The 25,320-nt window shown below is 47.6% G+C and overlaps 5 non-coding genes across 5 annotated transcripts; 2 read left to right on the forward strand and 3 right to left on the reverse strand.

Moving 5' to 3' along the window:
• The first annotated feature begins 873 nt into the window (after positions 1 to 873).
• On the forward strand, positions 874 to 955 carry TRNAS-UGA (transfer RNA serine (anticodon UGA)). The gene has a single exon. It is a non-coding gene; the product is annotated as a tRNA-Ser (tRNA).
• A 5,870-nt stretch (positions 956 to 6,825) lies between these two features.
• On the reverse strand, positions 6,826 to 6,897 carry TRNAQ-CUG (transfer RNA glutamine (anticodon CUG)). The gene has a single exon. It is a non-coding gene; the product is annotated as a tRNA-Gln (tRNA).
• Positions 6,898 to 12,724: 5,827 nt separating this feature from the next.
• On the reverse strand, positions 12,725 to 12,806 carry TRNAS-AGA (transfer RNA serine (anticodon AGA)). Its single transcript has one exon. It is a non-coding gene; the product is annotated as a tRNA-Ser (tRNA).
• A 5,964-nt stretch (positions 12,807 to 18,770) lies between these two features.
• Positions 18,771 to 18,860, forward strand: TRNAR-UCU (transfer RNA arginine (anticodon UCU)). The gene is given in 2 exon segments: positions 18,771 to 18,807; positions 18,825 to 18,860. It is a non-coding gene; the product is annotated as a tRNA-Arg (tRNA).
• Positions 18,861 to 24,566: 5,706 nt separating this feature from the next.
• TRNAL-CAA (transfer RNA leucine (anticodon CAA)) lies at positions 24,567 to 24,672 on the reverse strand. Its single transcript has 2 exons — positions 24,635 to 24,672; positions 24,567 to 24,612 (listed from the first exon to the last, which is right to left on the reverse strand). It is a non-coding gene; the product is annotated as a tRNA-Leu (tRNA).
• Positions 24,673 to 25,320: the final 648 nt, after the last annotated feature.

Genomic DNA, 25,320 nt, shown 5'->3' on the forward strand with positions numbered 1-25,320 from the left:
AGAACCCTTTGAGGCAAATGTCAACTCTCGGGTAATATCAATAAATAGCCAACAAATCAATACAATGCGTCCCTCTGCTATTCACTTGTAAGACTGGATCACTTCGCGCTGCAGGAAGCAAACAGAAGGTTGCTCCTGACTCTGCAAGCCGGAAGCCAGCAGCGGAAACATCGTGAAGTGTCCCTCCCTTCCTCTCAGTGTTTCACTGGCGAAAAGGTTGCCTCACTGAGGTCATGTTAATTGCACATTGCTCTTGTCAGTGAATACGTGTTATGTCATAAACGTTTTCCCAGGACGATTACAGAAACCTCCCAAATTTCTGTTTAGCGGCCTTTATTGATCTGTTAGGCAGATGAAGCAAAAATATTTAAACATTTCATCCATTTTTAATACCTTTTTAAACCTATCACAACGGGAAATGAAAAGGTTTGTGTGCAGTACACGCTCTTTGTTAAGTTCATTTCCCTAGGACCGCGCTCCTCAAAGCTCAGTGGGCATCAGGTCCTCCCTCCTGGGCTCCCTCCTGGGCTCCCTCCTGGGCTCCCTCCTGGATTCCCTTCCGGACTCCTTCCTGGGCTCCCTCCTGGGCTCCGTCCTGGGCTCCCAAGCACCCTGTGACCACTGTGACCGCGGTGTCCGCGAAGGGCGGCCGCTGGGGGTCGGCTCCGGTGCTGCGGGCCTCAGACATTTGAGTGGTTTGTGCCGGAGCCTTTTTCTGACCCGCCACGAGGCCGCGGGTTCTCGGTTTGCCCTGCACGGTGGACGGGCTCCTTTGTTCCGGAGGGCAAGGCCCGCGGATCTTCCCGGCTGTCGCCCGGCCCCACTCCTTGGGGCGCGGCACGCATCCACTCTCGGTTCACCCCAGGCAAGCAGGTAGTCGTGGCCGAGTGGTTAAGGCGATGGACTTGAAATCCATTGGGGTCTCCCCGCGCAGGTTCGAATCCTGCCGACTACGGTTTTACCAGGAACAGTCTGGATTATTCTCCCGCGTACCCACACCCGCAGATGAAGGTAATGCACCCCATTCCCCACCCGCGGGGGCTGCTTCCTCAAGTGCGGGCGGCACCCTGCTCGGCTCCACTTGCCAAGTTAGGGAAGTTAGGATCCCTGAAAAGTAGTGACTCTGGTAGCTCGCTACCGATCACTTTGTGCCAAGAAGACAGGAGCGAAGCAGGAGCCCCGTGAGATTTTTATTTCCACTTAATCGATGAAGAAACTGCTCAGGGCAGCACAGTGAGGCGGTATGGTCGCGGACTTCTGGGTGGGTTGATGGGCCGGGGCGCTCACAAGGTCCTCAGGAGACACTCCTAAAACGCTCAGGTTGCTCGCAGCTTCAGGGGCAGATTTGTTAGCGCCCCCAAATCACAGTAGGTCCCCTTTTTCAGGCCCGTACTGCACCCCGGCGTTCCAAGGACTTGGCGCGTCTTATTTGTCGATGTTTACACCAGGTCGTCAGAGATCCCGCCAGACAAAATAGGTTTGTATCCTGGTCTCAGGACTGGGAAGCCAGAGGGCGAGCCCCGCACCCAACACCCCAGCAGCTGTTCGTCGCCCCTGCCGGGGGTTCAGACCCGCGCCTGCCTCCACTGCTGAGTCGGCTCACTGTTCTGGACTTGTCCTCTCCAGCCACAAGAGTGGTGCGACCTAAGATCCTGGATTTGGCCTGGGATGGAATATTGCTGCCCGTTGAGTGTTCAGTGCTCGTGTTTTCCCTGATGCCGGAAGCATCACCCCTCAGTACGTGGTGGTGGGGGGGGTTCGCCTATATCTGAGCGGGGCATTTCTTCACAGCGCGCAAAGAGTTTTCCACCCAGCAGACCTTTTCCGCTCCTGAACCCCAGAGCCTGATGCCGGGACAGACTTTTCCAACCAACAGGATTTGGATGTAGAGTCGAAGACTGGTTTGAGAGAAAGGCGAGAGCTGTTTTGGCCCCAGAGATGCGGAGGAATTGGAATTAAGGCACATATATTGGAGGGAGGGAGACCTTTAAACTCTGCAAAGCCCCGATCGACATATTCCTTAGAATTAATGCTTCCATGCTGCTGCAGAGAGAGACCCCAAAGCAGATTCTTCTGTCCCCACTCCCTTCTCCTCTTGCACGTTCAGGGGATGAAAGTGTTAGGCAGGTTTCACAGATGATTAGGAGAAACAAACAGTGATTAAGAGGCTTATGAGTTCAGGTCCCGAAGAAAGATGGGAGTGAACTTGCGGGTGAGAAGACACGGTGGGGGATGGAGCCGTGGGGGGGGGGGGAAGGTGACTGAAAGTTATGTGGCTTTGAAGATAAATGATTATTTAGGGAGTCACTAAAAAGATCACCTTATTGCTAAGGGCAAGAATCATCCTGGAAGCAGCCTTCCCCAGAATGACACCCAACAGTGTGAGACAGTGGGGGGAACACCGACAAGATCCTCAGGGAAGCATAATGTAAGTCCAGGATTTTACATCAGCTGAGACATATTTTGGGTCATTTAAGAATGTGTATTCCCACCAAAAAGGATTAGGCAGCATTTAACAGGCATAGATCCACACATAGCTATATGGATGAATCTGAAAAAAAAAAAAAGTGGAAGCTTCAGGAGCAGAATGAGACATATAGCAAAATATGATACGGAAAATAAAATCAAATACGCAAAAATACTGACATCTGTTTTGCAGGAACGCATTTGAGTAAAACTGTAAACATTAGATGCTTTTAAAGTTAGCCTTATAGGGGTGCCTGGGTGGCTCAGTTGGTCGAGCATCCGGCTTTGGCTCTGGTCATGATCTCATGGTTCGTGAGTTTGAGCCCAGAGCTCAGAGCCTGGAGCCTGCTTTGATTTTGTGTCTTCTCTCTCTGCCTCACCCCTGCTCATGCTGTCTCTCACTATCTCTCAATAATAAATAAACATTAAAAAAATTTTTTTTTTAAAGTTCACTTTGTAGAGTAGATTCGAGGGAGACCATTATGGAGATAAAACAATCAATCAATTAAGACATGGTCTTTACAGAGACTAATTTACAACCGAGATTGTCTGAAAATCTGACAGGTGTTTCAAATCATTGTAATCTTTGAGACACATTTATGTACATATACATATATATTATATTAGATAAACTTTAATGGATGAAAAATAATGGCTAAAAGTTAGAATGACAGAAACTTCAAAATGTCGACAGTATTGCAGGGCTATCCAAGGCCTGTGAGCTGACAGTTGGAAATTATGGAGCTATTTTGGACACAAATCTGTCACCGTGTAATTAAAGACAAACTTAGCACAGGATCCAACTTTTCTTTGTGTTTATGCTACATATCCCACAAGTCTGTAGAAGGTATCTATGACTATGTTCAGCTTAGTGGCATTAACAGGGGTGGGAGTTTTCATCAGTCTGTTTGTCTGCGACTTGGTGCGTCGATACGACTGAGTGGACGCACACTGAGGTCCGAGACAGTGAGAGGAAGTTACACAGTAAATGTAAACAACACGTGTGGAGCACTTCACTGTTCGTATAAAATAACAAAACAACACATGCAAACAGAACTACAAACATTCAGACAAAAAGTTGCAGAGTCTGGGGGTGGGGGTGAGGGGGGAAATGTCACAGGGCACCTAGCAAAATAATTGCTCCTGGAGTCAGAAGGCATAGAATATTGTAGTGTGAAAGGGAAATATCAATCTATCCAGCTAAAAAAAAAAAAAAAAAAAAAGAGCTGTATATAGACCAACAACGGTAATGTGCTTTGAACTGTGGAACGTAATTAAGTTAAATGCCTGCTTGGAAATCCAAAAACAAATTGCAACTCTTTGACGTTACGTGGATAGCGTCTATACCCTCCCGCCTGACCCAGGAACATACCTGTAGTGGGGCACGCTGGGCCGATCATCCGTGGCAGGGAGGGAAAACTCCCCCCAGAGGGATCAGGAGGTGTCTCGTGGGAAAGGATGCTGGAAAGAATTTTTCTAGGATTTGGGCTTTGGCCGGGTGCTTTGGGGGAGGCTCCCGAGTAGCAGGGTTCTGCTCTGGATTAGAAACTGTCAGAAAGCAGGCGCTATTCCGTCACTGGGTATCGCAGTTGATCTTGTGAGAAGGAGGCAGATGGGAGAGAAGATAAAGCTGTAACTGGTCAGAGGTGACAGTCACTTGTTTGCATGAGGAAGAGGTTTGGTATTGTGTGTGTGGCACAGTGACCTTAGACAAAGTTGGGCCGTCAGCTGTCTGACTCATTCTATCATGGTCTCGGAGGAGGCATGTCTGATGTCGGTATTCTGGGCGATTATGTTCAATAGGAGAATGACGTGGCCTGGCCCGAGTGCCGGGTCAGCTTCTGGATGTCACAAGATACTTTATTCTCCTTTCTTTCTCTATCCAACACTTCTCTTGTGATGAAATTCTTGTTTGCCTCTTAATTTCAAAGTTGAAATTCAACATATCAAAGTTCTTGGGGGATAGGATTGGGGAATATGGACTTTGACCAAAGTCTTTGAGCCCATCTTACCATAGTTAGCATCTAACGTGGGTAATGAGGGACATTAGAACAATTTCGAATGGGGCCACCTTCAGTGAGATGAACAAACTTTGAGGTGATCAGAGGTCACTGGCATGATTAATTCCACTTCAGACCATCGGTGTACTAGAAATCCCTGTACCAGCCCTAAACCTTGACCTGCAAGGGCTTAGTTTTCAGACAGTAAAATGACGTCACAGAACGTCCCAGGAAACAGGTATCACAAGGGTATCATCGTAGGTGGGAGGGCATCACAAAAATGGCCCTGATTTCACTTGAAAACATCATCCTCAGTATATAATGACTGATGGGGGCACCTGGGTGGCTCAGTTGGTTGAACAACTAGCTCTTGATTTGACTCCGGTCATGATCTCATAACTGTGCGATTGTCCCCCTAACCCCCACCAAACCCAAGGCGCATGGAGCCTTGGAACAGGCTCTGAGATGGACAGGAGGCCTGCTTGGGATTCTCTCTCTCTCTCCTTCTGCACCCCCCCCCGTGTTAAACTCTCTCAAAAATAAAACATATATATACATATTTAAATATATATACATATATAATGACTGGTTGATATCAACTGTGGTAAACTGAATTTCTACTTTCTCTGGACATATATTCATCTACTTTATGCGTGCCTCCCTTCTTCTTCAATTAGTCTGAGTCTTCTCACACTTAATAAGAAACAACAGAAAGGAAAAGAGTTTCCACAATCTTTCCTCCCCTCTTCTGTAACAATCAGGCGAATCCGTATGGCTACAGGTTTGAGTCAACCACGGCTGTCAGTTTTTGGTGTAGAGGAAATATCTGTTGATCGTATCCTCTTTAAGTTTTCTGATTCTGATTCATGTGGACCATTTTCTGATGGCAAAATATTTACAAGAAAGACTTAGAGTTTTACTTTTGCAGGGTAGAGACACTTTTTGCATGTTTGTCTGAACAAGAAAATTTGTGTGCCTAGGAAGGTAAGAAAGAATAAAGCAAACTTCAGTGTTGACCACACTAAGAGCAGTCCGTATCCATGGGTGACGGAGTGTATGAAGAGTAGATCCCGCATACTCTGAAGGGCGAGGGGCTGCGGCAAAGCCATAACTGGTGTTTCCCCAGCACAGACCTAGCAAAACACTCGGGATTGTGCGTATCCCACAGTCAGTGACACACCGTGAGAGAGAAAACCAAAGATCTCTAATTTTGAATGAGGGTGTGTGTTTACTCGTGGTGGCAGAGACTTCACAGAACTCATTTATTATGAAGGGCAATCTAGATATGCACGTTTGGATAAACAGTTTGCACAAAGCGACAACGGGAGAAGAAGCAGGCCGTGAACGAGACCCGGCTACGGGGACAGAATTTGCAGGGCGAGCACATTTGGAGTTAGTGATAGGTGTTGGTTGTGAGGGGGAGACCATTGCCTAACCATCTCCTACCCGCCTGGTGTCGTGATGAGACTATTTGCTGGCCTGGGATCTTCCAGCCCGTAGCGGAACGTCTGCAGATTTCCAATCCAGAATGAAAACAACCTCACTGCATGTAACACAGACGCCCAACCAGAAGTGAAGAAGAAGAAGAAGAAGAAGAAGAAGAAGAAGAAGAAGGCCTACACACAACAGCACAAGAGCAAATGAAAGAAGGAAACTTGTACAAATAATGCAATTCGTAAAGAAACAGCTGTAGAGCAGGAGTTAGCCGTGCTGGATGAGAAAGAGGGAAGTGTGGCGTTCTGGGGGCGGCACAATGGCCCGATGAAGGCCCAGTGAGATTATTACTATGGATTTCCCCTCAAGTTCTACCTCGAAATATGTTGAATCTGTAGATATCTTTACGATGTGATAATGAGTCTTAGGCACCCCTTACTTAGAGTCCCCTAATTTCAGATTTTCCACCTTTGGTTTCTGCGTGTGTGTGTGTGTGTGTGTGTGTGTGTGTATTGTATACACAAACTGGGCTCAGTGGCCATAGGGAGAGGGGAGGAGGACCATTAGAATTATTTATTTCCCCTGTTTGAAATATTTAGCAAGTGCAAACATTCTTTTTAATGTGCACAGAAAATAAATGTTATGTGAGTCGATTCTTGCTTTGTATTTAGAGTTGTTTCCCGGTCACGGCAGAGTACAGGGGCTTTGCTGTTTCCCTCCTGCGTTTCCGTCTCATGGTTCTTTCCCTCCTTAAAAAGAAACCCCATTAAGCCAGAAGGAAATTCTGTTCCTTCGTCCTGGCCCAGATGCAGGCGTGTGCGGACTTGCAGGGACTCACAGGGGGTACCCAGGGCAAAACTTGTCGGGGTCATTGAGGTGAACAGCACTTTCCAGGAAAAAAACAAAGCGAGACCAAGAGATTCGCAGGTTCCACCGAGACTTGAACTCGGATCGCTGGATTCAGAGTCCAGAGTGCTAACCATTACACCATGGAACCCCACACAGGGTGCCAGTCCCCGTAATCGTCTATGAAGAGTTTGAGCGACTCCACTGAGCGTTTAGTCGAGTTTATGAGTCACGATTCTTCGTCCACGCTCGCGCATGACACTCTTAAAAACAAACCCCAGGAGATTTCATTTTTGTCTTATTTTATGTTCCGCCACCTAGACGGCCATAGAGTGCCCCTCCCCACCCCAGCCCCCAGAGGTCCTCACCCTGCCGGCTTCGGGAGGAAGAGGGAGCACCCGATCCGCAGCGGGGCTGGGCGGACGTCACAGTCACTGTACGCGGCGACGGTCCCCGGGAAGCGGCCCGCTTAGTCCCCGGACACACGGGGCACAGGCTTGGCGTCTCGCCTCCCGGCCCCGCGGTGTTTTCTCCTCGCAGATTGTTGATCATCGCGTCTCCCGCCTCCAGGAAGACAAACCCATGTGTCCGTTTCTGGCACGTTCACGGGAGAAAACCCGCGGGAGGAGCGTGTTGGCGAGAAAAAGGAGCAGGTGGGCTTGAGCGCACCTCGGCCACCTGCAGCCGTCGGCAAGGAGCGCGTGGGCCACGCGGCAAGTCACCGTCTACACCCGCCAAGTCACTGTCTACACCCGCCGCCTGACCCGAGAGGAGCGTGCCCGCGAAGGCTGCCGAACTCTATCCACGACGTTCTTTCCCGCTGCTCCGCACAGACCCTCTCTCGGGTCCCGCGCTCCTCTTCGGCTAAAGAACAGGCTTCTGGGCGCGGAATTTGTGCGGGCGGGACCCCGGGGGTGCGGGACCCTGGGGTGAGGGCGCGGGACCCCGGGGGGGGGGGTGCCGGCCGCCTGCCCCGCGCGTCCGAGGCCGCAGAACGACTTCTCATCGGAGAGAAGCGGCCTGGGCCCGGCGGCGCGGTGACTATCCGGGTGAAACCTGTCCGCGCTCAGGACTGTGTCCGAGGCCAGCACCCGGGTCTCCGTGCCGCGCACCCCGGACACCCCCCGCCCCTGGCACTCGCCACGCGGAGGCTGCGGCACGCGCCTCCCCTGCTAGCAGGGGCGAGCGAGGTCGGAAGGGCGGCCCGCCTCTCCTTCCATTGGTCTGTGATGCAAGACCAACCAAACTCAAGGAGCTTGCAAAACGCCAACTCCGTGCAAACACCAGTTCCGCGCAAAGCCCTTAGAGAACTAGGACCGGTTCCGGAATCTGGGTCCTGCTCACCCACACGTCTGCGGCCATCTCCCGCGCGGGAGGAAGGTGTCACCCTGCAGCTCACAGGAGCACGTGCAGAAACATCGCCACAGAAAATAATCTTAAAGGAAATGTAGAGCTAAGCTTGCAAAATGCAGAGCGAAACCTCTCCTCCCTCTCAGGCTTGGGGGTTAGCCCACGGCCCCTGGAGAGTCACTTCTTGGTCCGGGGCCTATATATGTATATATCCGAAAAGCAGGAGTGAAGAACGGGGAAAAGAAGACATTAGAACAGGACCAAATCAAAGGATTGAAACAGAAAGATACGGTTTTTAAAGTTCTTATTGTAGAAAAAAAGTCATCAGCACCTCTTCCCAAGACCATTCAACAGTTTTATTGGACTCTGGAAGGTCAGGCGCTGGAGGTGTAGAGGTGAATAAGACAGGGGCTCTCTGCTGGGAAGGATGTTCCGTAACCGGGGATCAAGTGGAGAAGCACCTGTAGCTGGCAGTGTAACGGCTCGGACAAGATGGGAAGCTCAAATACAAACAAAAATGGAAAATACTGGTTTGCACAAGAATTGATAACCTACTGTGCAGACTGACCGTCCATAGAGAAAGTGCACAATAAGAGTTCAGCGCATGGGTCCCGATTATAAAAGCAGAACGGTTTGTCTTTGGCAGCCACAAGACGGTAAAACAAAAAAGGGAAAATAAAGACTAAGTTCCACAACGGACTTAGAATTTTGGCTCAAACGAGCCTCCGTGCTGTTCATTTTCAGAGGCACGTACACGCACCGGGGTGTGAACAGGAAAACCCAACAAGGGCAAAGCCAGCGAGCCCAGGAGCTCCCATTGTCATGACGGAAAGAGGTGCTGAGCCCGCTCAGGGGAGATGCTTCCACCGGTCAGAAAGAAGGCGCTGGGCCTCGTGGCCATCGAGAGGCATTTCGTGCATGTCTGAAAACAAGAAAATGAAGCTGGCAATTTCTTCCGTCTCTTTGTAATGGACTGTGAAATTACCAGGGAGACTTCCAGAACCTTTGTGGGTGAAGCACCCCATGGCATAAGGAATGGAAGTATCAGCCCGTCACACACAGAGGAACCTGGACACCAGCACCCCGCGAGTGCAGACCACAGACCACCCAGCGAGTTCACAAAATTAGCCCAGTCTGTGCCCAAAACTAAGACCCCCCCACCCCCCGCGTCTAGGTTTTTCCTGCATCTCATAGAGCCCAACGGTAACTCTTAAGAAATGAAATCACTCCAGTAAAATCAAACATAAAGCTCCTAGAGAAACAGCCTCTTCAAGTTCAGGCTGCATGATTCATTAACCTCGAAACTGCAAATTAGGAGCCCAAGGTGCACCCAGGCCTGGAGCTAAAAAGCTCGTCAAACTGGCTCTGATTGTCTCCCTCGTCTCAGGGCGGTTATGGGATGTGGCTTCCTGACCAAGCTGATGTAGGAGACCAGAGTTACACAAATCTGGGTCAGGCCCTGGGGAGAGGACCAGGTTCCTTTCTAAGCAGAGGAAGATCAGAATCTCTCCCGCAGCTTCTGCTCAACCTTTATCTTGAGTTTCCCATGAGAACAGTTATATCTGAATTACATTTTCCTCATTTCTTTTGGCAAAGGAAACATGTAAAAGTGTCTCTAATAAAGTGTCTTCTAAGTCTCAATAGATATGCTGAAGCTTGTAGGAACACATTTTTTTTCCCCCTAGGCTTTCCTTGTTGCACTTGGAGGTAATGCCTTGTATTTCCAAGTCATAGCTATTTCATTAGCCATGCTTTATCCAGAGGTCTTGCTTCTGGAAGATTGAGAAATGGAGAAAAAATTCCAGGTAGTGACGGAAGTAAAAAGAGACACCGATACAGCCACAATCATAGTGGGGTATTTTCACACAATACACCTCTCTGAAAAGCTAATAGAAAACGTAAACAGAAAAAGTAACCATAATTCATAATACTGTTATTCATATAACATACAATATAGAGAGAACAGGGCACACATCAACTCCAGGACTCAAACATTTTCAGACACAGACGAAATGATCTCAAATTTGACATTTTACCAGGCCACAAAGCAAGGCTCCAAAACCATAACACGGCAAGAAAATTATACCAGAAATCAAAACCTGAAAATGAAAAATTATATTTGTTTACAAAATACGAAATGTGCTTCTAAATAACCTATGGTTCAAAGGATAGATCCCAAATGAAATTAGGAACTATTTTGAAATAAATGATAAAAATAGTGCATATCTGAACACATACTGTGCAGCTAGAAGGGTATATAGAGGGACCCCCTTGTGTACATATGTATAAATAAAATAAACACTTAAAGGTAATGATTTAAGCGTTCAGCACATGAAACTGGGAATCAACCACTAATTTCTTTCCAAAGAAGCTTCAGGGAAGGAAATAATGAAGCAAAGAGCAGACAATGCAATAGAAAGTAAGTACAAAATGGGGACACTCAACAAAGCCAACAAAAGTGGTAATCGTTTTTTTTTCTTTTTTTGATATTTTTCTTGTGATAAAATACACACAACATAAAAACTGACCGTTTTACCATTTCTCAGTGCACAGTTCAGTAGCATCACGCACGTTCACCTTGTCCTGCAGCCCTTCCCACGTCTCTCCTGAACTTTATGCACCTTCTCAAGCTGAAATTCTGTACCCACTAGTCAATACTTCCCTATATCCCCCTGGAAACCACCGCATCACTTTCTGTCTATATGCGTTCACTCTAGGTATCTCATGGAAGTGGAATCAGCATTTGTCCTTTTGTGGCACATTTCACTCAGCACGGTGTCTCCAAGCTCCACCCGTGTTGACGAATGCATCAGAATGTCATTCCTTTCTCAGGCTGCATAATACCCCATCACATGCATAGACCCCATTTTGTTTAAGCACTCGCCCACTGATGGACACTTGAGCTGTTTCTACCTTTTGACTGTTGTGAACAATGAGTGTACAAATATCTGTTCGAGACTATGCTTTCGATTCTTTTGGGTGCATACACAGAAGTACAGTTGCTGGGTCACATGGCCATTGTATTTTCAACTTTTTTCAGCCTCGTTGAGATCTAACTGACACCTAACGCTGTGTAAGTTTAAGGCACAAGGCAGAATAATTTGATATGTACGTGGTTGATATGTACGTATTACCTCACAGAGTTTCAATTTTGTATTGTGTGATTTATTTCAGAAATGCAATCTGATTTAACATTCAAAACGCAATCTAGAAAAGTAAATCTTTTGCATCGATAATATTAATAAGTAAAAGAATAATTATACAGTCATCAAAATACACGTGTAGAAAGTGTTTGACAAAATACAGTCCCTGTTCATGTTTTTAACTTAAAAAAGCTTCTGTTTTTAATGGTTACAGATACATAGCAAGTTGCAAATATAGTACAGAGAGGTTCCATGTACCCCATGGTTCCTTCACCCATTTCCCTGATGGGTTACTTGTGACATAATCAAAGTACCATATTAAAAGCAGGAGATTAATATTGGCTCAGTGTTTGTATGTAATCCTGTCTCTGGTGAAAGCAGCCAATCTCAAAATACTGTGCGCACATACTGTGCGCATTCCTGCACCAGATACACCACAGAACATCGCTGGGATCATCTCCACCCGCCCCTTCCAATCATGCTCACACCCTGTTCCCACCATCCGGAAACCTCTGGCAACCGCTACTCTGTTCTAATCTCTACAATTTTGTCACTCGGTAGAGTCACGTAGTTGGAATCATGCACTGGGCGACCCATCAGGATTACTTCTTCACTGAGCCTAGTGCCCCCCTGAACCGCTTCCAAACTGTTGATTCGTCACTAGTGCCCTCCACTCTTTCCTGCCTAGAGTTCCGATCGACACACTTTGTGTCGTCACACACCTGCTGAAGGACACTTTGGTGGTGTTCAGTTTTCGGCTGTTGCAAAGAAGACCCCTGTGGTCCTTCATCTATAGGCTTTTGTGCAAACACAAGTTTCCATCTCTCCGGGAATGAGAGTGCAGTGGACGAATCATACAGCATTTTCCTGTTTTATTTTATAAGAAACTGCCATTTTGCATTTCCACCCGTATAAAAATCATGTTCAATTTCTATCACATTCTCAGAAAGGCCAAACTACAGGGACAGAAAACGTACGTGGGTACGGGCTGTTGCCTGCGGGGCTGGGAGGTGTCTAGAAAGGGGAACACAAGGCAGTTTCTGGATTGATAAAACCGCCTGGATCCTGATTACGGTAGCTGATTACACAAACATGTGCATATGCTTTCAAAAAGTCCATTTTACTCTTCAATAAAATTTTTAAAGTATCATAAAAATAGCCTCTTGTGGCAGACTAAATATCCTTCACCCAGTGGTCTCTTTGGGAAATAGCTTACCTGGAGCAGAGTTCGGGGGAGAGAAAATTCGAAAGTACCCTTGGCTTTTGCACGTCGCCGGCCACAGGCCTGTTGGCGCGAACTTTCTGCGGCAACGAGCGTACCGACTCCGGTTTTTTCTGGGCGGCACTTGGGGAGGGCGGAGGCGGTGGGTTTTCGCCAGGCCCGAGACGCGTCCGCGCCACGAACGCGCACCCCCTGCAGGTGGGATCAGACTGGGGAGAACGGTGAGGGCGGCCTCTCCGCGAATCGCGGGGCAAAAGCTCACTCGTAGTCGGCAGGATTCGAACCTGCGCGGGGAGACCCCAATGGATTTCTAGTCCATCGCCTTAACCACTCGGCCACGACTACAGGCACGAGCCGTGCTTCTTCGAATTCTAGGAGGAAACGTGGTAGGTTTACAGGTAGGATGCCCGTGTAGACAAAAGCGTGTTTAGGAAGCTGGGCAAGGTGCAGAGGGAGAGAGACGCGACGCTGAAAACCGCCCTGGGTCCCCTCACTCGGGGTCCCCAAGCTCCGAGGCTGACACCTAACATACTCATCTCGCGGCTTTCGGGAAGGTGCTTGGCAAATACCAATGCGCTGTCACTTTCCACGCGGATTAGAAGAAACCTATAGGTATAGACGGTCCAGGAGTTTCATTTCCCCTGAGATCCTGGCTGCTTTCTGAAGAAATGGATTAGCTGGTGTGGTTTGGTTTTTGCCAGTGCAAAATGTAACCAACACGACAGTTTCCTGCTCTCCTGTTCACTTTTGCAACGCACTGCTTCCTTCCGCAGGATTTCCAGATGCTCCACAGGGACGATTCAGAACAAAATGCTTGAGTGTGGGTGCCAGGTAGATCGGTCCCCATTTTATGACCAATGGGTAAGAGGCGACAGCTGAAGGATTTGATGCGTCTTGAGAAAGCTGAGCTTGGATTTAATACACTGTATTTAATCAGAAGTAACAACGTGTTCTTTAAATAGAGTTCAATTCAGATGCCACTGGGAATGGAGAGGGCTAGATCTAATCAAAGATAAAATATTTTCCTTCTATTTATATCCAGAAAAGATAAACTGTGCTGTCGCTAATAACCAGAAGGCATATGGTCATGGTAAGTAAGCACGCATCACTGGCAATCTTGGGAAAATTCCCAGCTATTTGCTTTAAAAGACTGTGAGACATATTTTCCATCTTTATTTTCTGCGTCTCCCCATAAGAATATTGGGGGGCGGGGGCGGCAGACCGTTGTCTTGAACTTTCCTAAAACATTTTTTAAAGTCTCAATTTTTTAGGGGCGCCTGGGTGGCTCGGTCGGTTAAGCGTCCGATTTCAGCTCAGGTCATGATCTCACACTCTGTGAGTTCGAGCCCCGCGTCGGGCTCTGTGCTGACAGCTCAGAGCCTGGAGCCTGCTTTCAGATTCCGTGTCTCCCTCTCTCTCTGCCCCTCCCCTGCTCATGCTCTGTCTCTCTCTGTCTCAAAAATAAATAAAAACATTTAAAAAAAACTTAAAAAAAATAAAGTCTCAATTTTTTGTTATTAATATAATAACCCCCAAAGAGTCCTTCACCAAAGTATGCACGCAAAATAATTCTTAAGGTCTAATTAAATCAGCAGGTCAGAGAGGTAGAGAGGCCCCCAGGAATTCAATTAGTCAAGAACAAACTCAGAAATAGTGACCCGCATTGGAAAAGACAGATGATTGAACTGAAAACTGCTGGGGAACATTCAACACCAAAGTCCTCGAGTCTATACTTAGAGTTCCTCTTTCGGTGCCCAGAAAAATAGATGTTTCTCTTCCTTGATTGGAAAATCTGTGATGTATGGAAACCAATTTGAAAATAAATTTCGTATTAAAAATAAATAAATAAGAAAAAAAAGAAAATCTGTGATGGCTGTCTCACATGGGGTGAGGGGGGTGGAGAAAACAACCCACAAGCTTACCTCCCAGAAACCAGCAGGACTTGGGTATGACTTCTTTCCCTCACCCCCAACCCCAGTCCTTCCCTTTATTTCTTTTTCTTTCTTTCTTTCTTTCTTTCTTTCTTTCTTTCTTTCTTTCTTTCTTCTTTCTTTTCTTTCTTTCTTTCTCTGTAACACAAGGGGAAAAGTTTATTAAAGTGAAAAGTGCACTCTTGAGATATGAGATGGGGTGAGCTTAAGAGAGAGAGAGAGCTTGGCCCCCTCCCCCAGTACTTTGAATGCAAAAAAAAAAAAAAAAAAAAGTGAATAGTTGAAGTTCCCCAGAACTTAAATGCAGACAAAACCCAGCAGGAATACGTAAGCAGTTGAAAAGTTGGGTTATGACTCCTGTGGTAAGAACCACAGACCACGCACCATGGGGAGCAGTGGGTGCATCTCACTAGGAAGAGCCTATTAGAAAGTTCAAGTTCCTACAGGGTTGAGTCTTGCGTGAGGTGATTTGGGGGAGGATTTCAAGAGGAGGGCTTTTCTGGATTGGATGCTGTCCGGAAGCAGGGAGCGATTCTGTGACTGGATAGCTTGAAACATCCCGTCCCGAAGGGAGAGTAGAGCAAAGCGGAAACTATGATTACTGAAGAAGCTGTGGTTACTCATATTGGACAAGTTGGGGCGACTTGGGGTCATTTTTGTGGCTTCACAATATTTTTGTTTCTGTTTTTCTTTTGTGTATGCGTGCGCTCAGACACGACTACAGAGTGATCTTATTTTCATCTTGCTCCGTCAAGGTCACTGAGTGGCCCCCCATCTGGCACCTGTGTTCGGCCAAGCTGTCTGTGCGCAGCAGGAGAGCGCCCAGGCCCGACCGGTGACTCCTGGTCACCTCCCCATGACGGGTGCCGCTTTTCTCTGTCTCACAGTTTTCTATGTCACGAATTTCGTCGAATATCACATCACAAACGCTTTTTGCAGGAACTCCCCAGATGTCATCGTAGTGGCTTGGTGATGTTTCGCTCTTCGGATGAGGCCGGAAAGAATTCGATATTCAATATTCTGCTTTTGCGCACAAAACGTTCTTCTTCAGGTGGGGCTCGTTCCGTGGGACAGTGTCCTGCAAAACGGATGACCGATTCAAGCGTTATCAAGCTTAAATCAGCCGAAACGCGTGTCCCGGGTGCTGCGCTCGCAGGGAGAACACGACCCTGTGAGAACACAAAGGCAGCGCAGAGGCAGGAGCCCTGGGCGTCGATCGCCACACGAGTGTCCCAGACAAGGGCTGGAGGACATCTTTGCCTTGGAATCTGAAAATCGGATGCCATCTGTTACTTGCTCGCGCCCCCGCAAAGGCCCTTCTGTTCCCAGGATTGCGTGACCCCACGTGTCCTCGCAGGTCAGCGGCGGGAGAGTGCACCATGGGCAAGCTCCGACTCACCAGCCTCGATTGGTTCTGGATTTACTAGGGGCGCAGTCTTTAATCTGTGAGGAAGACGCCTGGCCTCAGCCAGGAAATGGTTGCAAAACTCGGTGTGTGCCCATGCCCCCCACACCAGGCCTCTGTCACACTCACTGCCAGCACACCTTGGCCCGGTGGCCAGCCGCCCACCTACCACACGCTCGCATTAGGAGTTAACATTCCACTAGCTATGAGGGCGGCTAGACGGCGTGCAATTCTGCTGACTGGCTGTGGAGGGGTGAGCCGGGGCGAGCGATCCAGCACCCAAGATGTTTACTGAGGGTGTGGGGATCAGGGGTCAGGGAAGGTAGCCCGAACGTCTGCTGTCGGAAACGGCTGAGGATGACCATGCGCGCGACCAACGGCATCAGCCTTTCCAGAGCTCAGGTCCGGGAGGGTGGATCACCCATCGTGGATAACGGGGACATGAGCAGGGGTGGCTGTAAAGTCTGTGTATCTCAAAGATGCCCGTTGTCATTCAGTCCGTCATCACAGCCGTCTAGAAGCAGCACACCAAGTTTCTGAGCCACCGGGGGGAAAAAAAAAAAGAATATCCTTCCCTGTGAACAGGGATGACGGGGTTTCGTCCTGGCCCCCGCCCAGTGCCTCCCTCCCCATTCACAGGCTCAGCAATCGTAGGAGAGGGAATTCTCCGACCGGAGCAAACTCTGCTCTCACTCACAATCTGTGGTCTGAGACAGATGGGTTTCCAGGAGACCCTAGTTCGCCCAGGATGGACAGCACAGGTCGGAAGACACAGGGGGAGACCGTCACAGCTGTGCCAAACATCACAGGGTCTTTCCTCGCACCTTGCTGTTGGGATTTCACGTGACATATACGGGAAAGGCCCACAAAGTATTTGGAGAACGTGGGTGCATCGCGTAGCCCACGATGGGTAAGCGGCCTAGAGGACTTTTTAACGTATAATGAAAATCATGTTTAGGCACCGTCTCTGCATGAAATTATTTACTTGAAAACGCGTTCTCAGATGGGGTGTTAAGACTGCTGAGGCAAGAGGGATTAAGATAAGGTCCGGAAGACTATTTCATTCCACAGACCACTAATTTGGGGGCTTGCTGCAGATATGTGCCACACGAGCAGCTGGGAATATTTAACTGCTCTGCAGTCTACGCATCTTATTTTCTGCGAAGGAGCCCTTGCAACTGAGCATTCTGTTGATGGCAGACACAAACTAACGACAAATCTATTTCTACCGCTGTCCACCCGGAAAGACTTCCTTTCATTTGAAAACTTTAGCATTCTCTGCGAAGCACAGCGTGTGGGTTTAAGTATCTAATTAAAGTAGCCTAAGGCGTGCTTAGTTAGATCTCCGGATTCCCGGATCCCATCTTCCCAACTGACGTGTGCTTCGTGCCCATCTCGGATACTCCACGGTCAGAAAAGAATTTCATCTTGTAAGCAGACACGCAGGAATGACCCTCAGGAAATAGGACGACCCATCTCCTCTGGCGCTGAGAACTTTCCACCCGGCTTAGCCTCCCGCTCGCGTCCAACACTCTCGTCCTGTCCGGTTTGCACTTTCGCAGACGCTGGGTTGGGAGGTCGGGTTTTGCCCTGCAAGCCTCGGAGCTCGTTTTGTGCTTTCCGGGTGCGGCCCGGACGTGGGGGTGGAGCTGGGGACTGACCACCCCCGCGTGCGCGCGCGTGCAGGGCCCTGGGGCCCCTGACCTCCACGTGTGCGGGCTCCGCCTGCAGGTCGGGGCTGGACCCCCGCTGTCCGGGTCGCCGCGCATCACGTCGTGGCCCAGTGGGAACAGCTGAGGTGTCCCCTCTTCTTCCGACAGCCCCCTCCCGATGCGCAGATCACCGCAGCGCGCGCGTTCGCGCCCGCAGATCCCGGACTGGCCGCACCTGTAACCCGCCCCTTCGACGAACCCACTGGACCGAGGGTCGCCGAAGGAGCGGGGGCGGCTGGACCGCCCGGTCGCACCGGAGAGAGGCAGCAAAGAAAATTGCCGCGTTGGGAACCTGCAGTATTTCCCAAGCTGCCTGGATGCGCTCAAAGCTCCGCGGGCCTGCGTGGCGGTGCGGTGCTTTGCTCCGCGAGTCCCGGGACCAGGCCGCGCGCGGAAGCCACCGTCCTGGTCAACAGCACAGGTGCCAGGGAGCGCCTCCCCGACCGGGGCCGGAGGGGACGGGGTGAGGGCGGCGAGGAGGAGAGAGGTGGGTGGGGACGGGTTAGCCCCGGCTGCCCAGGCCACGTGCCGGGAGCCCCCCCAGTTCTGTATTCGCGGAGCCAGCGGCCGGGAGCACATCCGTGCGTCATGCGGCTGAAATGACATCTGTGTGTTTATGTATTTATTTATTTGATTATTTATTTATTTACTTTTTCCTTTACATCCAAGTCGGTTAGCATATAGTGCAACAATGATTTCAGGGGTAGAGTTCAGTGGTTCATCCTCTATGTGTAACACCCAGTGCTCATCCCAGCAAGTGCCCTCCTTGATGCCCTTTACCCATTTAGCCCACCCCCCCCCCACCCACAATCCCTCCAGTAACCATCTGTTCTCCATATTTAGGAGTCTCTTATGTTTTGTCCCCCTCCCTGTTTTTAAATTATTTTTGCTTCCCTTCCCTTGTGTTCACCTGCTCTGTGTCTTCAAGTCCTCAGATGAGTGAAGTCATGATATATGTCCTTCTCTGACTAACTTCGCTTAGCATAATACCGTCCAGTTCCGTCCACAGAGTTGCAAATGGCCTGGGGTTTTGAGCTTTGATCAAACTGTTCCTCATCTCGTAGAGACAGATGAGAATGGTCGCTAGAAGGATCAGAAACACCCGCGTCGGGTACTGTGTGTCCCTCGCACTGTCTTGTTTTTGTGTTTCTTGCACTTTTCGCGGTGACTGGAACGGAGTAAATGTCCAGAAAAATACTGTATTGCTGACCAAATGCACAGTAGACGACCTTAGGGCTCGGGCCCAGCGCGCCTCCCTGCAGGCTCTGTGGCGCAATGGATAGCGCATTGGACTTCTAGCGCGGGCGGTGGAGGAATTCAAAGGTTGCGGGTTCGAGTCCCGCCAGAGTCGGAAGTGTTTTGCCACTTGGTTTCAGCTTTGTGGTGTTGGGTCCCTGCAGTTTCTTCATGAGCAATCCCACTCGTGTCTACAGGGGCTCAGTGACCAAACAGAGCGAAAGAGAATGAACGCTTGTAGCGAAGGTTCAACATTTGCATAAATGCTGCTATTCCTCTGTCATGAGAAACGTCTTCCAACGTGCTGTTTTCCCGGTCTTGGCTGGAGGGTCGCGGGCGGGGGTTCCACGCTGCTCCTTCCAGAACATTGAAGTCGCGGGGGGTTTGCAGCTGCTGACGCGCAGCCCGGGTCTGCACTCCCCCTTCCCCCACGGCGCCCCCAAAGCGCTCCTTGGAAGCACCCAAGTTCCAGCTCCGGAAACTTAACCAAAATTCAGTTTGCTTTTAAATGAATGGTGGGTGAGATCAGTAGCAATTTCCCGCCCCCCCTCCGTTAACTGTGGAAATGGAGATAGAGCCGAAAAATACACCTGCTCTCCATCCTCGAACACTACTTCCTTCATTCTCTCCACTGGCGCTTAGTTTCGAGTATCCTTCCAGAAGTTATACATGCATGTGTATGTTATATAAACATATATTATACAATATATCTGTATTATATAAGATTTATATATTTGTATATAATCATATGGATCTCTGCGCCCGTCTGTCGTGTGTAATATCATTTCACATATGCAGTGTTGTTGTGTTCTTTATATAAGCTATGTAATATTCCATAGCAGGGGGTGTACAATTGTATCGTAAACACCTCACATCTTAAGTCCAGGTTGCAAGGCATCGCGTGGCCAGCCCTCCCCTTACTGAAGGCCCCCGGGGGGGGGGGGTCTTGTGTTTGCCATTAGGGAAACAGGACCACAGACCCACTGAATTCCCAGCAAAGCCTGCATCTGGCATGCTTCCGTGCACTGAAAAGGGAGAACTGGTTGACCTCTACCTTTGCTTGTTGAGCATGGGGTCATTTATCTTCCAATAAAGCATTTTCTTGAACGACCTCTTGTGACATGGTGGGTTTTCTGCTCTTCAACTTGCACAATTTGGCCACGATGCACGTTTCACTGCCGTCAGCTAGGGTAATAATTAACCTCCTACAGAATAGTGCCGATTACACACTCCTCATACCATGATATACATCGCATGTCCAGCAGGCCAGGCAATGAAATGAGGTGGTAGTTTCACAGCCTCTGACCCCTATTCATTCCTGCATAGATTTCTCAGTAAATTACCATGTTCTTACTATAGCTGCAATGCCACTTTTCTAATATTAAATCTACACATGGATGATTTCTGAATTCTCCATGCCATTGCATGTTTTATCTGTTAATCCCTGCACCAAAATGCATGCCCTTAATTAAATGAGTTTTCTACTAAGTCTTGATACTTAGTATGCTAAATACCACTGTCTTTTTCTTCTTTAAAAGTCTCCTGACCAGCACAGTCACAGACTCACCTTTTCTCTTTGCCTTCCCTCAAGGATCTCAGTCCTACACTTCCTGCTTCCTGACATCTTTTCTCTAATGGTTATGTAATAGATTTTTTTCCCTGGTTTTCTAAGTTTTGTATAGCCAGAGGACAACTCTCCTTGTGGTTAATCCTTCATGGGTGGAAGTAAAATTTTCATTAAAAAAAAAAACAAAACACACGACAGAGATCACCAATTACTTTCACCATTTCATAGTACTTTTCTTAGATTTTTAGATTATTTGATCTATGCATGGGGCTGTTTAAGGACCCTCTTAATCAATTGATTGATTTCTTTTTATCTGCATATTCTATTCCCTATATCATTTTTCTTCATAGGAAACCATTTTAATGTATTAACTGTTTACATTGCTATTACATTAGAACATTACATGTTTTCTTACCGAATATGTAATATTTTGTGCATATCTTTTCCATATGACAAAATCATACTTGGTATACATATCATTCCACTTCGGACTTTTTCTTTTTTTATAAATTGGGATTAAAAAAAATGTTTATTTATTTTTGGGAGGGAGACAGAATGTGAGCGGGGTAGGGGCAGAGAGAGAGGGAGACACAAAATCTGAAGCAGGCTCCAGGCTGTCAGCATAGAGCCTGATGCGGGTCTTGAACTCACAAACTGTGAGATCACGACCTGAGCTGAAGTCAGACACTTAACCAACTGAGCTACCCAGGCACCCCTGACTTTTTTCCATAACCATCATTACTTTCTTTATACATCATTTAAATGCTAAGCAATATCTCATAGGGTGTATCTACCATATTTTACCTTTTTAAAAAATGCTTCTAAGAAGGTGCCATTTTAGTTCCTGAGGCAAACATCCTTATTCGCATCCATTTGAAAGGCATCTACCATATACCATCCAGATGTGCTGGTCTGTAGGTTACATTTCAAATACATAGTAATAAGTGAAAGAAATACGGTCACTGCTGACGGTCCTGACTTCCCTTCCGGTATATCATATTTGTGTTTGGCTATATAATAGTACATTTCATATAAAATTATAACGAGGTAATTAAATGAAGGTCCAACTGTCAAGAAGCAGGCTTAGAAACTGGCTTGGGTCGGATGGTGCAGCGGTGTGAATGTGTGTGAGGGAAGGAAATATTCAAGGTAGATCCTATCTTACTACATAAATAAATACATTATCAGTAAACTTACAAGATCGGGGGTTCAAAAAACAATAAAATGAGAACATTTGCTGTAGATGGGACTTGGTGAAACAAATCAATGGATACATTTCCTCACAGGTCATTGACATGCTCTCCAAGCTTCTCGGTGTCTTTCCTGTAAAATGCCTATTTCATAAACAGCAAATGATTGGATCTTCTCTTTTTTCCAGTCTGACCATTTCTTGATTTCAGAGTGGGATTTTAAACTCACCGAGGATGTTGTAGAAATATCGCTGGTACCTGTTGAACGTGAGACTGGGTTCTACGTGTGTGTCTCACGACGTGCGGATGTAGTAAGGCAGAGACCAGGACTGGAGAAAGCGTTCTCAGGCTCCTGATATTCAGTCATTGATTCATAGACAGAAAGTCAAAGGGCTCCCAGGGGGAGTTTTTCTCACTGTTAGTGAGGCCAAAAATAATACTTCAAGCTAAGGAAGTGTAAGAATTTCTGAAAGTTTGGCACCCTTATGTTTGACAGTTTCATTTATTCTTTCTGTCTTACCTGGGAAAAAAAGGATGATACGGGCAATGGAGAATCTGAGTAAGCATTAATATCCTACAGAGCTCTTTAGTAACAATTCTGGGTAATTGAGTGTACATCACTAAATAAGTAATACAGATTTTACCAGGTGGGAAATAAGAGTCAAACAACATTTTTTGCTTCTGCTAAAATTGTGACTTTTTGACAAGAGAAAGCTTTGATCCACATGAAAATTGTTTTTTGTTTTTTTTTTTAAAGATTTTATTTTTTAAAGTAATCTCTACACCCAGCATGGGGCTTGAACTCATGACCCCAAGATCAAGACTTACATGCTCTTCTGACTGAGCCAGCCAGGCTCCCCATATGAAAATTGCTTTTATATACATTTTTATACACATTTCATATAACACACACACACTTTTATATACATTGTTTTTATAAACATTTTTATATCTTTTTTTGGTACAATGGAATAAAATTAATTTTTGAATGTGTAAAGGGGTCTTGAGGCTTGACCCCAGTGTCTTTATCGTTTTGAGGGGATTACAGACTAGGTAGGTCAGATCAGCATCAGAAACATCCTTGGCTTTACCTTTAACATTTTTGTATGAATCCTCATTTAAGAGTGTAGTCGATTTTTCTTTGGAATAGTAGTGAGACTCCAACTCCAGCTAACGTATGGGTTAATCAGCACGAGCAGAACGGATGGTAGGTAAGTGGGATCCTTCCTTATCGTATAACAACTAATTTCTGACATGGAGTTAAATATTCCCCTGTGAGTAGCAACTTATCATAAACACTGAGGACCTCTGTTTTAATCGTGAAGTGTATGTACTATAATTGTCCCCGACTGACTGATAATCACTTTATACACAATTTTTATACCTATCTTTATGTTTGAACATGACTACGTTTTCTATAAGCTGAGAAATAAAAGATCATTGATATGTATTTATATTTATGTATTTTACTTTATTTTTATGAAATAAAAATACACCCTCATACACAGTTAACCCAGGAAGACTGTTCTCTTTTCAGTGTTAGTCTTTTTTTTTTAAATCCTAAGTTCGGTAAATAAGAGAATTCTCACAATACTTCTGAGTCCAAGTCTGAAAAATGACAAAGCAAACCTAATTATTTCTATCATTCTTCCTTTTTAAAGTGGAAGAGCAAATCTTTCTGTCAGTTGGAGGCCATTCTAGAAAACCTGAAGGAGTTAGGCACAAAAGACATCTTCCTGGTTTTTACTATTCTGAAGTTAGGCCCTACATTTGTGAAAATCAAGTCAAGAGGAATTGTCATGGGAGACAAAACATGAATACAAGTCAGAATTGAGTAAAAATGAGGCATAGTTGTTGTTTTTTTTTTAACAGATAACATGTAAATCCACAGCAATAATAACAGTGACTATTGGGAACTTAAAAATATGTAGATTGTCTTCAAATTACTTAAAAATATACCAGGAGTACAAAGAGGCAACAGAATATTTTGGCGATTCAGAAAGAACTTCGGTTAACTTGGTACAAATAACTTGATAATTTTGCAGGAAAAAAATCAAATTTTGCTCTTTTGCACGTATTTTCATCCCACAATTGTATATTCTCTTCCTACAAATAAATCAATTAAAAATGACTATCATATTTTGATCATTTGTATACTGTTTTTTATTTAAAAAAAAATTTAAATGTTCATTTACCACCGAGAGACAGAGGGACACAGAGTGTGAGCAGGGGAGGAGCAGAGAGAGAGGGAGACACAGGATCTGAAGCGGGCTCCAGGCTCGGAGCTGTCAGCACAGAGCCCGACGTGGGGCTCGAACTCACAAACTGTGTGAGTTCATGACCTGAGCTGAAGTCGGCCGCCTGACCAACTGAGCCACCCAGGCGCCCCTCTGTACTGCCTTTTAAATGAACCTTACTATATCTCTATATGTATGTATTTAAATATACACACATACAGCATCAGATGTATCTGCGGACATTACCGGGGGTCCACGGAGGGTGGCACCGGGTGCCAGTCACCCCTGGTTGAGAATCACTGTTCTAAGCCTTTTGCCTCTCATGTCTCGCTGATCTGATGCCACAGAATACATCACATCCAGACGCTTCACGCCACAGCCCACGCCCTGACCATCAGGGAGAAGTGATGGGGAGAAGGCGTGCAGGGGAGGAAAGAGGAAGGTCGGAGAAGAAAAAGAGGCTGAGGCGAGGGCAGTGGGGAGGAGGGACACGCAGGAGAAGGGTGGAGGGGTGGAGGGTGCCCCTGCCCCTGCCCCTCACAGAGCAGTTCAAATACTGGAGGCAGGAACTTAGAACCCTCGCCTCATCCATGTTGTAAGACCTACATTTGAATACTGATGTATTACTGAGATTCCACACAGAAGGAGAAAGAAAGAAACAGAAAGGAGGAACGAAGGAAGCACCGGCAGAGGAGAAAGACATGCAAGCCCACCGACTTAAAAAGGGTGAAGTGCGGGCAGCAATAGGGAGAAAGGGGAAGATCCGCTCTTGCTGCCTAAAACGGCGGTTACGTAAAGTTGCAGACTTTGAAACTAAAACGGGAGCGTGTCAGAAGTGGGATTCGAACCCACGCCTCCATGCGGAGACCAGAAGCCCCGATCGCGGGAAGCGAAGCTTGAGTCTGGCGCCTTAGACCACTCGGCCATCCTGACACCCGCGAAGGGCGGGCCGCTAACCGGCTTGTAAACGCACCAGAGGGAACGGGACTCCGCGCGGCGAGCGCCAGCCCACTGCGCCTGCGCGATGCCGGAGGCGAAAGGCGAGTTTGCCGGAAGCCGGGGGCTGAGGCGCGCGGGGCCGGAGCCGGGACCCGGGGACACACGGGGGGACCCGGGGGACGCCTCCGCCCCGCCGGGTGGGGGTGAGGAAAGCGCGGGCCGCAGAGCCCTCCCCGCCCCCCCCCCGGCTTCCCGCGGGGCTCACGCCCCTCCCCCCACGGTTAAGTTCAGAAGGTAACAGGTGCCGCGAGACCCGGAGAGCAGGGCTTAGCGCCCCCTGCCCCGGCCCACCTGGAAGTGTCCTCCTAAGAGTAAGCGGCGGCTGGATTGTTTTTTCGGTCAAGTCGCAATGATTAAATGTTATTCCCCCAGGCATAGGTTTGTCGCGTTAGTTTTAATGCCTGAAATTCGGTGTCATTTCTGTGCCAAAATAGCACGAACACACGGCTTCGTAGGAGTTGGCATCGTGGGTACTGCATGAACTTGACGCATGATTTTCCTCATATTTGGTCAAAGTGGCATTTGTCTTCATGAATTGAAAAGCCCAAACATTATGCCTTAAATTAATGATAACGGAAGTAT

Source organism: Acinonyx jubatus, chromosome B2 (genome assembly GCF_027475565.1).
Source record: "Acinonyx jubatus isolate Ajub_Pintada_27869175 chromosome B2, VMU_Ajub_asm_v1.0, whole genome shotgun sequence".
Taxonomy (NCBI): Eukaryota; Metazoa; Chordata; class Mammalia; order Carnivora; family Felidae; genus Acinonyx; species Acinonyx jubatus.